Below are 17,684 nucleotides of genomic sequence, written 5' to 3'. Positions count from 1 at the left end.
TGTCACTGAGGTGCTATGTCACTATGGTATATAGTGTGCAACTTTTGATGGTGAGATAGCGCTAACCATCGATCTTCTTGAAATTTGACGATCGTGAAGACTCGTCATAATACTGTGCTTGTTCTTACCCGAGCCCATCATACCTGGCGCCATCTCAACAACTGCACCACAATTTGAATGACACCTGACAATCCTTGGCACACACAGCTTGGTGAGACCTGGCCCCCTGATCCACATGACAAAAGGGTGTTATGTCGCTATGGTTAAAATCCTCACAATTCTCATAGTGAGATAGCACCTACCGTAGATCTTCCTTAGATCTACGGTGCTCCAAAAAATTGTACAACTGCATCTTGAACTAGCCGAATGGACCAATGAGGAAATGCCACTGTATTCTGATCCATCTGACAACTGACACAGAAGAGAAGCCACCTGTTTTATCTAGTAGCCCACAAGATGAAAATGGACCTACATGCCACATGTCATCGAGGTGCTATGTCGCTATGGCATCCACCATGCAACTTCTCATGGTGAGATAGCACCCATCGTTGATCTGAACTAATCTAATGGTGAGCACCCTTTTCCAGACTTCTCAGTGCATAGCCAATAAGAACCGGCCATGTGCCAACTGTCTGACGAATCCTCACTAATATCTGACGGGGCACACTTGAGACTCACCGAACACATAGCAGAAGGGTGCTATGTCACTAACGGCGAGAAGCTCAAATATTTTGATAGCACCATAGCACCCACCGTGAAACTGGCAAAAATTGGCATCGAAGAAACAATTGAGAAAAGGGGACCCACTGGACATGCGGTAGAAGGGTGCTATGTTGCTATGGGCAAACAGTGTACAACTTCCCATAGCGAGATAGCGCCTGCCATAGATTTCCATTGATCTAACGATCACGAAGACTCACTGTATGTACTCTGCACATTCATTCATTGAAATTTCTTGGGCCCACGATCCACCTGTCACACCTGGCCTGACGTAGCACCACCCTGTCACGTCTTAATATTGCTTGACCCCACCAACCTACCACATGTCGCTAAGGCACTATGTCACTATGAAAAATCACGTGCATTTTCTCATAGCGAGATAACGCCTGCCGTTGATTTGCGTCGATCCAAGGGTGAAGGAAATTGCATGAAACATCTGAAAGATGGTGGGTCCAAAACTGCTGATGTCAAGATCCACCTAGCTGGTGATGAGTCAGGACTTCATTTCAATGCAACCACCCCTCCACATCACCTGCTGTCCCACCACCTCTTTGGCCGGTCGAGAGCTATGTCGCTAACGATGAGAAGCACCAATTTTTCATTAGCGCCATAGCACCCTCTGGTGATGCATTACTTTTCTAACCCGCCCCTTAACCTCTGCCCTGCGAACTGGACCCACCATGCCACATGTTGATAGGGTGTTGTGTCAGTATTGCGATAGGCTTTGGAAATCTCCATAGCGACATAGCACCTAACCATTGATTCTCTTTGATCCAACGATGGAGAGGTCGCATGCGGTCAAAAAACAACCTTAGGAAATAAGGGAATACTCTAAGGTTTGAACATTTAATTTTTTCAATATTCCCATGGCGATTAAAAATAACAATAAAGCGAGGAGGGTAACCATTGGGCAGGGCAGCATTTTCAAATTTTGAATCTTGGCGGGGGTAAAAAATGTGGTAACAATATCATACCAATAGAAATATGTCATATGTTTCTAGGTAGGTCATGACATTTTGACAAGTATGTTGTACATGATGGTTGAGAAAATACCTACACTCTAACCAAGGATGGTGTGAAACATAAGTTGAAACCTTTGAAGGATAAAGAAGAAAAGGTATGTAGTGCTGCCAGAAAATGTTTTGTTGATGGAAAATATTTTCTCAAAGGTATGAAGCATGAGCATATGTGTTTTTCTATAATTCCAAAAGATAGTAAAGAAGAACTAGAGGAGGTACCTATAGAAGTTGCAAATATGTTGGGAGAGTTTTCTAATATTGTATCACATAATGTACCTGATGGATTGCCCCCAGTGAGGAAGATTAGTCACCAGATGGATTTGGTTCTAGGAGCCAGTTTACCAAACAAGGCAATGCATAGAATGACACAAATAGAAAGTGAAGACTTGAACAGACAAGTTCATGAGTTGTTGCAGAAGGGGTTGATTTGAGAGAGCTAGAGTCCATGTGTTGTGTTATTTGTATTAGCACCAAAGAAGAATGGAGAGTGGAGGATGTGCACAGATTCTCACGTGATCAATAAGGCCATAAACAATTATAGATTTCTATTGCCAAGGATGGATGATATTATGGACTATTAGAGTGGAGCTAGGTATTTCATAAAGATAGATTTGAAGAGTGGGTACCATCATATTCATATCATAGAAGGTGATGAGTGGAAATCTACTTTCAAGACCAAAGAAGGACTGTACGAGTGGTTAGTCATGCCTTTTGGGCTAACCAATGCACCAAATTTTTTTATGAGGCTCATGAATGAGGTATTGAAGGAGTTTTTAGGTAAGTTTGACATTATTTACCTAGATGATATTGATATTTAGTAAGACATTGGAGGAGCATTTGATTCATATTTGCAAGGTGTTTGGTAAGTTGAGGGAAGAAAAGTTGCTGATAAACTTGAAGAAGTGTAGTTTTGTAAAGGAGTTGGTGTACCTGAAATTTGTAGTCTCAGTAAAAGGTCTAAAAATGGACCCATAGAGAGTGTAGGCTATCCCTAAATGGCCTGCTCCAAGGAGTGAGGTAGAGTTAAGATTTCTTAATGGCATGGCTAGTTTTGACAAAAAGTTCATAAGAGGTTTTAGAAGCATTTTTGGACCCTTGACTGAAACAATGAGATGTGATAGGATTGAGTTTAAGTGGACTATAGGAGAAAATACAAGTTTTAATTTGTTGAAGTAGAAAGTTACTAAGAAACCTATTTTAGCACTTCTAAATTTTAACAAGGTGTTTCAAGTAGAATGTGATGCTAGTGGTACTTCAATAGGAGCTATTATAAGCTAACAAGGTAGACCTGTTGCTTATTTAAGTGAGAAATTGGATGATGCAAAAAGAAAATATTCTATTTATGATCAGGAATTTTCTGTTATAATTCAAGCATTGAAGAAGTGGAGACACTATCTTCTTCCTACGGAGTTTGTTTTGTATACTTATCATCAAGCTTTGCAATATTTGAATAGTCAAGGAAAATTAAACCAAAGGCATTTGAAGTGGGTTGAGTTTTTGCAGAGTCATACATTTTTTTTGAAACACATGAGTGGGAAGTCTAATAAAATTGTAGATGCTCTTAGTAGAAGACAACTTTTATTGATAGAAATCTAGATAGAGGTGGTTGGATTCAAGCAACTCAGTACTTTGTAGCCATATGATCTTGATTTTGGTGAAGCGTGGAAGGCTTGTATAGAACCTATTACACTTGATAGGACAAAGTGGTTGTATTTGATGATCCATGATAGTATGTTGTTTAAAGGAAGCCAATTGTGCATTCCCAGAAGTTGAATGAGAGAGAATCTCATCAAGGAGAAGCATAGTGGAGGGTTGGTTGGATATTTTGGCAAAGATAAAACCATAGCTTTAGTTTCTGAGAATTATTACTAGCCATAGTTGTAGCAAGAAGTGAAGAAATTTGTATAGAGTTCCAGAGTATGTCAGGTGGCAAAAGGACTACAACATAATACAGGGTTGTATCAACCATTACCTATACTAGAGAAGCTATGGGAGGATGTCAGCATGGATTTTTTTCTTGGATTACTAAGGACACAATGAGGGCATGATTCTATTTTTGTGGTGGTTGAAAAGTTTTTGAAGATGGCATATTTTATTCCTTTGAAGAAGATTAGTAATGTTGTTCATGAGGTGGAGTTGTTTTTTAGGGAAGTGGTGAGACTACATGATATACAAAAGAGTATAGTTTCCAATTGAGATACCAAATTTGTTGGGTATTTCTAGTGTACATTGTGGAAGAAGTTGAAGAAAAATTTGAAGTTTAGTTCATCACATCATCCATAGACTGATTGAGAAACAAAAGTTGTGAATCACAAATTGGGAAACTTGCTGAGATGCTTGGTTGGAGATAAGCCAAAAGGATGGGATATAATTTTACCATAGGCAGAATTTGCATATTATATTTTTTTCAATAGGAGTATTGGTAAATCACCATTCCAGATTGCATATGAGAGTAGTCCCAGAAATGCTTCTAAATTGTAATAGTTGGATAAAGGAGAGATAAATAGTGCTGAAGTAGAAGAATTTGATGAACATATGAAGAACATACATGAGGAGGTGAGGAAGCACATCATAAAGATGAATACATAGTATAAGGATAGGTAGATGTGAAAAGGATGTATAAGGAATTTCAAATTGGAGATAAAGTCATGGTTCATTTAAGAAAGGAGTGTTTTCTTGTGGGTACCTATAATAAGCTGAAGATGTAGAAGTTTGGATTGTCCAAGATAGTGAAAAGGCATGATTATGGAAATTCTTATGAAGTGGAGTTGCCTATTAAATTGAATATTTAACTAGTATTTCATATTTCAAAATTTATATAGTATTATGAAGGAGGTGATGGAGATGAAGTTGCAAAAGCGCAATGGAGTATTCTAGCAGCTAGTTCAGCTACAAAGGAGATTGAGGAGAAACTATATAATCGTGTTGGTAAAAGAACAAGGAATAGAACTTATGAGGAATGCCTAATCAAATGGAAAGGAAGGCTAGTAGAGGATTCAATATGGCTAGAAAGGGAGGAGGTCAACCATCTTGGTTTTCCTATGACCACCTGAGATGTGACGAAGTCACTTCTCTAATTACCAGGTGTTTGATATAGGAGCATCCTAGGTGTAAGAGAAATCTTGTATCACCCAAAAATATTTTCTTTTTAGTCTTTTCTATTTTAATAAGGACTAGTAGATAGGATGGTTACTATTTATGGGAACTTGCTATTTTTCATAAGTTTGTCATATGATTTCTACATGAAGGTTCATTTTAGAGTTATAAGCCAACCATAAAAATATCATTGCTCCAACTTAAGTATCAGAGAAGTTATTGCACATTTTCAGTGGAAAAATTTGCAGAAAAATCTTTAGGGTCAACATTGGAGGCCTTAGAGTTCTTGGATGAGGTCCAAAAACTTGACGGAAGGGCACTTGCATAGTATTGATCCTGTAGATCAGGAGATGGTATTTTTGAAAAGTAGTTATAATAGCCAATCAGAGCAAAAATTTGAGAGTTATCACCTTTAGAAGCTGGGCTACCAAAATTAATAAAATAATTTGTCAAAGATGTATTTAGCCAAATCTATATGTATTCTTAGGGTTTGTCGGCCCTAGGTATTAAGTTTGAGCATCTAGAACCTACCCAAGTGGCATAAAATTTCCTATTTAAGAATGGCCAGGACATTATCTAGGACAACATTGGGTGGTAGTTCACAGTTTAGTCTTGCATATTACTATAATGAATGCATCCATGTGGGTTAGCATATTGTACTTGTGAATTCTATAATTCTACATTTGCAGTACAAATAAGAAGCCCATATTTTTCTCTCACAATTGTTGTTGTTTCTTTGTTTCTATTATGGTTTATGGTATTAAAGGGAGCACCCTTCATTAGAAAACTTGATATTGCATTAAAAGTTGATATTATTTCTAGGTTATTTGTTAATTCTAGACAAAATCACATGATGGCAATGAAAATGACACTAAGATATCTTAAAGGAACAAAAGAGTATAGATTATGTTAAAAGAAAAGTGACAAGTTTGAGCTGAAAATTTATATAGGTGTTGATTGGGCTAGCAACATTGATGACATAGATAGTACAATTGGAGGAACTTTATTTCTAGGGAGAAGATAGGTTTCATGGACAAGAAAGAAGTGTTGGAAATATATATGATAGGTTAAGTTATTGAGAGGGGAGGGGTGAATCACTAATAATAAAACTTAATCTTTATTTACCAATTAATCCTTCATATGAATTCTGATCATGCATAAGAAATTGAAAGAAATAAAACATTCATAACACTTTTGACACATAATATGGTGACCTAGAAACCTTCCAAATAGAATGTAAAACTGGGGTGGGGATGATAACCACAAGCTTTAGTACTACGCTATAAAGTTGGCCTATTAATGCTTACAATGATCACTTCTGATGATTTGCCATGTTAGGAGCAATAAAGACTGCCAGATCCACCTTGCAAAAGGATTTACAAACATACAATGAAGTATGCACTCAATAAAGAGATTTAAAAAAGATTGTTAAGTCTACCTTGTGAAAAGATTTAACTCTTCCACATGTTAGGATGAACCGGTGGCTGATCTTTGATCTGCAACTATGATTTGTTGAATGAGATACCTTTGAGTGTAATGATCACCTTCTTGTGATAGATAAATCTTTGCTACTCCTTATACTATTGTAGTCTTTATGTTTTGTACTTCTACTCTTCTCTGCTATTTATATTCCATTCTTACTTCTTATTGGATGTGATACAATATATTACATATATACCAATCCAATTTACAAATCAAAAATTAAGTTGGCTACAATACAAGTTTACACAAAATACACAGAGTTAGCCACAACTGTAGGAACTCAGGTTCTGTGGACTAGCTCGATGAGGTTCTGATACTTGATAGCCACTATCAATGCTTGACATCATTGATGGGGACACAACAGGAAAGGGAAATTTTTATTAACTGTGAAAATATGCTAGTACACTTAGAGCAGAGAAACAGACTCCAAAACATGACCTATGGGCTTACAATAGCATAAATCTAGAGATAAATTCTTCTCCCAGTACCTTCTCTCAAACTCCACTCCGAACTGCCTTTTACAATGCCAGAAATGTCCTTAAATAGATCGCAAAGGGTTAAGCATTAGGAATACATTCTAGAAAGTGCTAGTTGGCATCCACTGACCAAGTAGAAGGCTCCAAAAGTCGCATTAGAAGTCGGCGCAAAACTAAAAAAATCCAAAAATGGTACCCAAACTTTCAGGAGGCATAACTTTTGAACCATAGCTCTGATTTACTTTGAAGCATTCTTAGGATGTCTCTAGAAACCAAAAAATTGTGATAACTTTCAAACCGTGGGGCCTTTTGACCTGATTCTATTTTTGGAATGCTCTAAATTACAATGACAATCATTTGACCAATTTACACCTTTTGGTTCACCAAAATGATGGCTCAATTACATACTCCTATTTTTTGGCCTTTACACGTATCCCAAGGTGATTAAAAACTCTAACCCAAAACATCGATAGTGGAATTGTGAGAGTTGGACCCTTTATTTGACCCAAATGGGTATCCAAAAATGAAAACACATGAAACAAAAACTAAGTCTAAGTACATTTTTTTGGGTGACACAAGATTGCCCTTATACCTCTAGATGCTCCTGCATCAATCATCATGCATTCAATAGATGTAGAAGCTTGGTCCATATTTTCATGAGTACTCTACTAAGTTGGAGACACAAGATGATGGATAAAAGGTGTTCTTGAACTTTTTGAATTCTATTTTGATTGATAAGTGATTTTGTCACTAATGGAAAGGTTAAAGCTTGGTGACTCAATAAATATTGTGAAACTCAAAATATAAACTGAATCACTTGACTCACATTTCATAGCTCGGTCAATGCTATCATAACGAGCTTAGTATAAACTAAATCACTTGGTTGACGCTAAGTGGCTTGGTCAACACTAGATTCACATCACTGTAACTATGAACTCGATAAGCATTGTACAACTTAGTTTGCATTGAGGAGCTCAGTAAAACTTATGAACCTTGGTTTACACTACTAATCACCATCAAGGTAGAAACTATTTAGCACAAGTTGAATACTATTCCTTCAACTCGATAGCATCTATAGAACTCGATAGAGTCTGAAATATATGAAACTCAACATATATACTGAATCACTTGACTTAAACTGCATAGCTCAGTCAATGCTATCACAATGAGCTCAGTATAAATTGAATCACTTGGTTGACACTAAGTGGCCTCAGTCAACATTGGATTCACATCACTATAACTATGAACTCGATAGGCACTATACAACTCGATTTGCACTGAGGAGTTCAATAAACCTTATGAAGCTTGGTTTACACTGCTGATCACCATCAAGGTAGAAATTATTCAATGCAAACTGAATACTATTCCTTGAACTTGGTAGCATCTATAGAACTTGATAGAGTTTGAAATGCTTGGTAACCTCTATGAACTATACAATACACTCTATATATACTTACAATCTGAATAAGTGTGTGTCACTAATAAAAAACATGACTGTAATGTCAACAATCTCCCCCTTTTCCATTAGTGAAAAAAACACTTATCAGTCAAAATGGAATTCAAAAAGTTCAAGAACACCTTTTATCCATCATCTTGTGTCTCTAACTCAGTATATTACTCTATTTTTGGGATTTTTTTAAATTCCTTTTGTAAGAGATGTTTCTTTGAATATCTCTACATATATATACAATATACTTTACATCTATTCACATCTCCTCATCTTCATATATGATATATACATTTTCTCCCCCTTCATGTATACTACATCTTATATCTTCTCCCTTTTCCAATATTCATCTTCTCCCCCTTTTTGACAGTAATGCCAAAATGTGACAAGAAATATGAATGTACCTTTAGAATTAGTGCCATTGTCTTGTCCCAATTCTCTTGCAACACCTTGCATGTCTGCAATGCAATCTACACTTCTGTTGATAGTTCTATCATGTGGTCTACAATAGAGAAGTTGTTATCATGGATGAGAATTTTAGCATGTGTAATATGTTTCTACAATGCATCCATGTTTGGGAGAATCATGCCCTATATGTCTACCAGTGTAGCTCTTATTCTAGTTTCTTCTCATAGAAATTTTGCCTGCATATTAGTTAAGAATCTGAGCTTTGTATAGCGAGCAGAGCTATAATTCAGGTCAAGTTGCAATTGATGTGCACTTGCCTTCAGATTTTCATCAACTTTAGAAAGTTTTTCTTTAATTTCTTTAGTAAAAATTGAAGTATCACAGAGTTTATCAAATAATGAAGTCACATTGTTGCAAGAGGTCTCCAATGAGCCTAGAATAGTAGACAAGTCTACTTGATGAATAAAAATCTTTTGAGCAATAAACTCCAAAACTTTATTCTCAAATTTCTGCTTAGCTGTCTACAAAAATTTCTTCTATCCATTCAAATCTTCATTGAATTTCTGGACTACCTCTACTAACTAAGCCAAAATTGGTTGAGAAGTGTTAACCTCTATGCTAAGTTCTTCTACTAGAATATTCTTTGCATCTTCAAGCACTTGAAATTCCTTATTTCTTTCATCTCTAAGCCTCTACTACTTAGCTTTCTTCTAAAGTAGCTCTCCAAATATATGCATTTGATCAGGATTTAGATTGGAGATATCCCATTTGTGAACAACAATCTCCTCATCAAGATCAATTTCTTCTTCCTTCTCTTTGACTTTACTCAAAAAATTTGTACTCAATTGAAGCTTGGTCTCAATTGTCCTTGCACTTATTATTTGCATGCTAGGAATGGAAACAATGGTAGAAATAGTAGGACTGGCTGAAAAAGTAGATACTACACTTATTGATGGAATACCTTATGTAACCAAAACTAATGGAGGAGGAAGTGTTGACTGCTCAATAGATGAAGTGCTTGTCACTTCTGTTAATGAAGTACTAAGCTAAATATGTGCAAAAATTGATTGAGTGCTTGTACTTACATGCTTGAGACAATCAATTCTATAGTAGCTTTCTCTCTTCTTGATGTTTTCAATGCTTCACTCAGAGAATGAGGAAGTGAGACTATGACCACTACTGCAATCTTCTCTGTGTTAGTCTCCTTAGTGTTCTAAACTTCAAGTAAATCTTCCTTTTTAGCTTCCTATTCCTGTTCCTCATCATCTATATTATCAAAATGTGTTACTTATTCATCATCAATTTCCTCATCTTTTTCATGTTCATCATCATCATCATCCTTGTCAGTGACATTGACAAAAAAATCACTCTGCTTGTGAAGAACATAAATGTTCTTTCATGTGTTGGTGACATTCCTTACCATATGTTCAATGTCAATCATTAATATAAGACAAGTGTTGAATCTCAAGGTAAGTTTTTCTTCATTTGTCTTAATGCATTCTTTCATTCCTTTTTATTCAAGCTTGGCATGAGTTGCCTCAAGGTCTACTCATATATGTCTTCAAAAATTTTCATAGCATTCTCCCATCTTAGCTTGACCTTCTCCATCAAATCATTTGGAATTTGTTGAGCAATCTGGTCTAGAGAATATTTCCATTTACCCATCTTAGACATTATCATGTCTTCTATTTGTTCCTACTCCTCTATAGTCCTAGTCTCATACTTTAGTGATTTGAAGTTTGTTATGCTAGTGCTTAAATCTATTTCTTTCAATCTTTCTTGAAAGGTGGGTGGAGGCCATTTAAATATCACATCTCCTCATTCTTTATTGTGTTTTTTCCTAGATGTCCTCATTGTGAACAAAAAAGTAGATGGTTTGGCAGGTCTAGTTATAATAACCTTACCTTTCTTCTTTATAGGTTCTTCTTCTTCTGACTTGATGCAGTGCAAGGTAGGAGAATTCCAAAAGGAGATGTCCTAGCCCCTAGCTATACAACCATGCAGCGGAAACATAATAACAAGAAGAAATAACACAAGATCTGATACCAAATCACAACTCTTTTATTATAAAATATAACTGATTACATGCAATGTGTTAGGCTGTAAGGCCTTCCCGGTTATGGCCAAATACAAATGCAAGTAACAATTTTGCAAGATCCCTCAAGATCCAAACCCAAGTTGTAGCTACTAGCCCTTCTCAAAATTCACTCTTCCAAGCCTCTCTACTTCTCCTTCATGGATGATTAATACCTAAAGACTTCCCCACAACCCCTATTTATACTAATCTAAGCCACAATATAGCCCAGATAACTACAAACTAAATTAAATCCCTTACATTAATATAGGTCAAGCCACAAGTTTGCTACAACACTAATTAAATAACCCATACAAAATTAAATGGCAAAAGTTGGCTCACAGACAACTCGGCACCAATAGCCAAGACCAAATGAGTGTTAGCAAAACAAAGGCGAGCACCAGTAAAATTCCAGGCATTGCTAAGCTCCAAACCAAGCCAAGCTCCAAGACCATGTTGAGCTACATTTACCATGCCAAGCTCCCTAGACCAAGCCGAGCTCAGAGACCATGCCGAGCTCCAGGACCATGCCGAGCTCCCAGAGCATGCCGAGTGCCAGTATTCACCAAGCTCCATAACCCTTAACCAAAATCCCTCTCAAACATGCATGATTGCAAGCGAACCCAAGATGCTCTTGCATCATGACTTCTCTTTATCTTCTACTTCATCTTCCTCAATATCATCACCTTTTCCTTTAGTCAACAGAAGAGTGGAGCTAGTTTTCAATTTTTCAATTCTCTTCTTCCCTTTGTTGACTGCCTCAGGGAGTTTTATTTCAAGTTCTATTCCTGCCTTTTCTTCATCGTAGGTGCTAAAGTATGCAACTTTTGGGTTAACGAGCTCATTAATTAGTGCTTCAATAATTTCATTGGTTTCATCTATGTTTACCTCATAACCTAAAGGTTTGATCCATACAATTCTTGGTCTAACTATTTGTATATATACTTTATCACTATCAACCATGAAACAAATATCATCTTTGTAATCATCAACTAGTTTCTTAGGTATCCTAAATCTATTATTCATCTTGTCCTTAAATGCATCAAAGTAGTTATCCATAATACTCACATAGTTTTCTCCCATTTTAGCTATATATTCATTAATCTAATAAAGAATAGGCACATTCTTCCTCCATGCAACTGTTCCTTTAGATGGGAAGAATTTTTGTTTATAGAAAAATAGACAATTTAAGAGTGAATTGAACTTACAATCTTTTTTCTTTGAAGTTCTTATACTCTCCATATTCTTGTTGAACTAATTCAACATGAACTTGGCAAGGTCAAGTGACAGGTTATTCTTGACAACTTTGTATGTGAGATCCACTACTTCGCATGATACATTGTTGAGTCTACTCAATCTATATATTTTGTGTCTTGTGACATGTATACCAAACTTAAATTCCATATCAGTGATACAACTGGTTTTCATTCCCCTTCCATCCCACTTGGCTAGGGTTTTCTTCTCTAGTTTGACCTGAGTTAGGGTTTTGGTCAATTTAGCTTTTGCTAACATTAGAAGACTAGTGATCCTATGGATCATCTTCTTGGTTATCAAAATGAGTTGTTCCAACCATAGCTAACCATTATGCACATGGTTGAGGATAAATATTATCCATTTGATTTGAAAGTCTCATGGCATGTGTGAAATGTGAGTCGAACCCTTCGCCTCAAGGTGTTGATGCTCTAGTTTTAACACACCATTCACACAAAATTATCTCAATGAATCATAAATTTCCAGTGTTCCAATATCTTGAATAGCACAATGAAAATGTGAATAAATGTCACTAATCAATAGCACCTTTTATGGAATTTGCAATTGAGCTCCACTCGGATCTAGGGTTTCCATGATAGCCAAACTCAGCTTGAAGTCTGGCGCCTTGCATTCTACACCTTGAACCAACATATCAGATCCTTTCGTAGATTTTTTGCTGGTGGATGCCATTTTTCTTGATAGGTTTTGAGACAACACAGAAAAATTTAATAGTTATTCACTCAGATTGCTCAAATGCACTAAGAAATTGCTTTGCACAAATAGCTCTAAAAATTTAGTGGTAACAAATGACTTTGATTTCATGCTTTTATCAAATTTTTCCTTTCAATTGTCATACATGCCTGGTACAATTGTTCACTCAAATGATAGACTATCATCCACTTAACTTGCATTAGGTGCCCCAAAATGTCATCCATGACGTAGTGTCCACATAACAATTTTAGTAACTCCTGACCTTGCTTGGTAGGGTCTTGCAACCTAACCTTGCTCAGTAAGATTTGTAAACCAACCTCATTCGATAATGACTGGCATCTACTTGAATGCTCGGTGATCCCTTTGCATCTTGAATGCTGATATGGATCTTTCATTCTACTGATTAGAACTAACATGAGATGTCTTCTTCAGAATCCTAGTTCCATTTCTCGTTATGAGAGATCAAGTGGAAATGCTTGAGTCACCCAATTGTTGAGTGACATGTTCAACATTTCTTGGACTTGCATTCTTAGAAGATTTTGGAATCCATTTTTATTTCATCTTCTTTATGGTGGTATCAGCCTTGGCTTTCTTTTCATCTCCAATTTTTCTAGTATTTATACAGTTCTTCCCAAGATGACCAAATTTTGTATAAATAAAACATCTTCTGGTGGTGTCTCTTGTCCTCATGTGATGTTTTACACAATTCATTCCAATGTGTACAAATAGTAATGACATTTGCACCAAGTGTTATAGTCCCAACCAAATATAATTCTTTGATTTCTTCATTAGTTTCATTTGAATTTCTTTCTAAATGAATGTCTTCAATTATTTCTTCAATATAGAGATGGTCATTCATTTGTATTGCAAGATCTTTTCTTCTTTTCAAGGATTGAGAGAGTTGCTCCTTTTCTTTCTTGAGTTGTCCAATAGCCAATTCCAAATCTAGCTTGTCATTGTCAATAGTCTTATCAAGTCCGAATACCTTCATAGCCTCTGATCTTTGCTCAAGTTGTTAAAATTCTTTCCTAAGAACCACAATGCACTAATACCAATTGTTGGAAATATATATGATAGGCTAAGTTACTAAGAGGGGAGGGGTGAGTCACTAACTAATAAAACTTAATCTTTATTTAGCAATTAATCCTTCATATTAATTCTAATCATGCATAATAAAATAAAAGAAATAAAATATTCATAACACTTTTGACACACAATACGGTGACCCAAAAACCTTCCAAATATAAAGTAAAACTAGGGTGGGGACTATACCCACATGCTTTAGTACTATAGTATAAAGTTGGTCTGTTAAGGCTTACAATGATCACATCTAATGATCTATCCTATTAGGAGAAATAAGTACTACTAAGTCCACCTTGCAAAAGGATTTACAAACATATAATGAAGTGTGCACTCAGTAAAGAGATTTACAAAAGACTGTTAAGTCTACCTTGTGAAAAGATTTAACTGTTCCACCTATTAGGATGAACCAGTGGCTGATCTCTAATCTATAACTATAATTTGTTGAATGAGATATCTTTGAGTGTAATGATCACCTTCTTGTGATAGATAAATCTTTTCTACTCCTTATATTGCTGTAGCCCTTGTATTTCACACTTTTTCTCTTCTTTTCTAGTTATATTCTATTCTTACTTCTTATTGGATGTGATATAATAAATTACATATATACAAATCCAATTTACAAATCAATAAAGTTGGCTACAATAAAAGTTTACACATAATACACAAAGTTGGCCACAACTTCAAGAACTCAGGTTCTATAGACTAGCTAAGTGAGGTTTTGATACTGTACATCCACTATCAATGCTCGACATCGTCATGCATTCGGTAGACATAGAATCTCGGTCCATACTGATCACCTCCAAGTAGTCTGAACACAATTTGCACTGGTGACTTGGCGAATACTATGAAACTTGGCATATAAACTGAATCACTTGGTCAACACTGGCTAGCTCGGTCAATAAGAGATTCACATCATTGTAACTACAAACTTGGTAAGCACTGCACAACTCAATTTGCACTGAGGAAATCATTAAACCTTCTGAATCTTGGTTTGCATTGCTGATCACCATCATGGTAGAAATTTCTTGGCACAAACTTAATATTGTTCTTTGAACTCAGTAGTAACTGTAGAACTCGGTAGAGTCTAAAATGCCTTGTTAACTCTGCTAACTATACAATATGCTTGATAGATACTTACAATACGAATAAGTGTGTGTCACTAATAAAAAATCTAACTGTAATGTCAACAAGAAGAAGATCCATATTTCTCAATCCACAATAGAAGTTAAGTATGTTTCTGTAGCAGTCAATTGTTCAAATATTGTGTGGATCGAGCAATTGTTTAATGGTATGAAGAAAAAAATTATTGAACCTATTATGATATATTGTGATAACACATGTGCTATAAATATATCAAATAATCTTGTGATGCATACTAAGACCAAGTGTATTCCTATCAAGTATCATTATTTGAGAGATTTGGTACAAGACAAAGAAGTGAGACTAGAGTATGTGAACACAAAGGAGCATATATATGATATATTCACTAAGGAATTACCTAAGGACACTTTTGAGTACCTAAGAGGAAAGTGTTGGAAGAATGAATTTTGATGATACTTCTATGGGGGAGTATTATAGAAACATGATTAGATCATTATCATGATGATATGTTACATTCATAACTATGTTTGTCATTGATGTCAACATAGCAGTTTTTTGTGGTATCTGATAGAAGAACAATAGAAAGATCAAGTTGGTATGAATAGATTATTGAGTACTTTCACTAGAAAGGTTATTGGAAGATACTACAAAGTGTCTAGAATATATAGCTAACATCAAAAGAATAAGATATTAAGTCTAGAAGAAGTTATTCAAGTTTTGGTGAAGATTGTTCTGAGATAGAGTTTACAGAAGCATGTTCTGGTAAACTTGTTATATCTCTTATTAGAATTGTTATTCTGAGAAGAAAGGTTAAAGGCATGCAGAAGACATGTTGGTGATAATGTGTCTAAGATTTCTCATCAAAATATTACATGTACAGGAAGTTATTCAAGTTACAAGGCGACTGATTATTATGATTGCTAAGTGTAACATGTTCTTAATGAGATCTAATAATAATTAATTAAGAAGGTGTAATAGTCAACTCAGGGAATTGTCTTATGGAATTGGAATAAAGGAAGGACATTTTATTTTGATTGAATATGATGATATGAATGATTACAAGATGCACGAAGAGAAGAATGCAAAGATAAGAAAAGCATAATGAAGATGGAGAGAACTTCATTCCCAAAGTTTTATTTAGTGATCTAAGGTTTGATAGTTGGATCCAAGGTTCATGGACTAGTTTGCAAGGTCTGACAGTGATTTTTCTGGTTGACAAGATAGAGGAAAGAGGATAAAGCATAGTACGAACAATTATTCTGCAAGGAATAGTTGAGAAATTAGTTGGACAATGAGTTCAATGGTCTTGCCCTAGAAGCTATTTGGATAGTGGTTCCTACTATCTTCTACAAATCCTAACAAGGTTGACTTAACTTCTAATTGAGTTAGAATATCCTAAAAGGGATTCAAAGTCTCCTAACAGGGACTGATGTACTAAAGATTGGAATGCAAAGATAAGTAGAGCAGAGAAAAGTTGGAGAGAACTTCATTGCCAAAGTTTTATTTAGTGATCTAAGGTTTGATATTTGGATCCAAGGTTCATGAATTGGTCTACAAGGTTTGGCAGTAGTTAGGCTTGTTGACAGGATAGAGGAAAGAGGATAAAGCATAATATGAACAATTATTCTACAAGGAATAGTTGAGAGATCAGTTGGATAGTGAGTTTAGTGGTCTTCCCCAGAAGTTGTTTGGACAGTGGGTCCTTCTGTCTTCTACAAATCCTAACAGGGTTGACACAACTCCTAATAGGGATTCAGAGTCTCCTAATAGGGTCTCTTATGTACAAAATGTGTTTATTGACTCTTACCAGAGTCCATCCTCTAACAATGAATATATATATATATATATCAGTATATCTTTGTGGGCATCATTCCCACTAGGGTTTTCCCTCTGATCAAGGGTTTCTCTAGTTAGAAAATTTGGTGTAATTGTGTATGTGCATCTTGTTGTGGTTGTTGTTTACTTTGGTTGAATGGTAAAGATTAATTAAGGTTCATAAATGTTTTACTTGGATAATTGATTCCCCCCCCCCCCCCACCCTCTTAGTTATCTTGGTGGACTATTATTTCTAATAATTGGTATCAGAGCATGAGGTCCTTGAAGATAAAGTTTAACAACATTAGGAGGTCCATGGTGAACATATTAAAAAAGGATAGTCTAAAGTTTGATGGAACAAATTATGACACTTGGAAGGAAAACATGAAGATACATCTATCGTGTATGGGTCCAAGATATTGGATCTTGAAAAAATCAAATAAGACAATTATTGTTGAAAGTGCATTGGAAACTTGCACCGAGGATGAGAGAGAAATTTTCATGTGCAACATGAGAGTTAGGGAAGCACTATTGTCTACACTTCCTAAAATAGAGTACAACTAGGTAAAAACACTTGATACTTCTCATAAGATTTGGAAAGCTTTGGAAAATAGTTTTGAAGGTGATGAACATTCTAAGAAATTGAGGCTACTAAGTTGAATTTGTTCATTTCAAATGCCAAAATGATGGAAGATGAATCTATAAGAACATGTGTAGGTAGAATATCATAAATTACTATAGGTATCAGATCTCAAGGAGGAACCAAGGAAGATGATGAGGTAATCTGGAAGATATTGAAGAGTTTAATGTACCCATTTAAATAGGCAATCCAAATGATACAATTGTTGATCTCCTATACCAAATATTTTACCAAGGAAACATTACTTGGGAGACTTAAAGTAGTTGAGAATGAGCTTAGATGATCTGAAGAATTGTCTAGAATAGAGACAACCTTGAGTGCCCTAAACATTTGACCTAACCTATCAAGGAGCACAAGTGCT

Source organism: Cupressus sempervirens, chromosome 5 (genome assembly GCF_028749045.1).
Source record: "Cupressus sempervirens isolate cs-2001-9-10 chromosome 5, ASM2874904v1, whole genome shotgun sequence".
In the NCBI taxonomy this organism is placed as follows: Eukaryota; Viridiplantae; Streptophyta; class Pinopsida; order Cupressales; family Cupressaceae; genus Cupressus; species Cupressus sempervirens.
Note: the sequence above shows the minus strand (reverse complement) of the source record.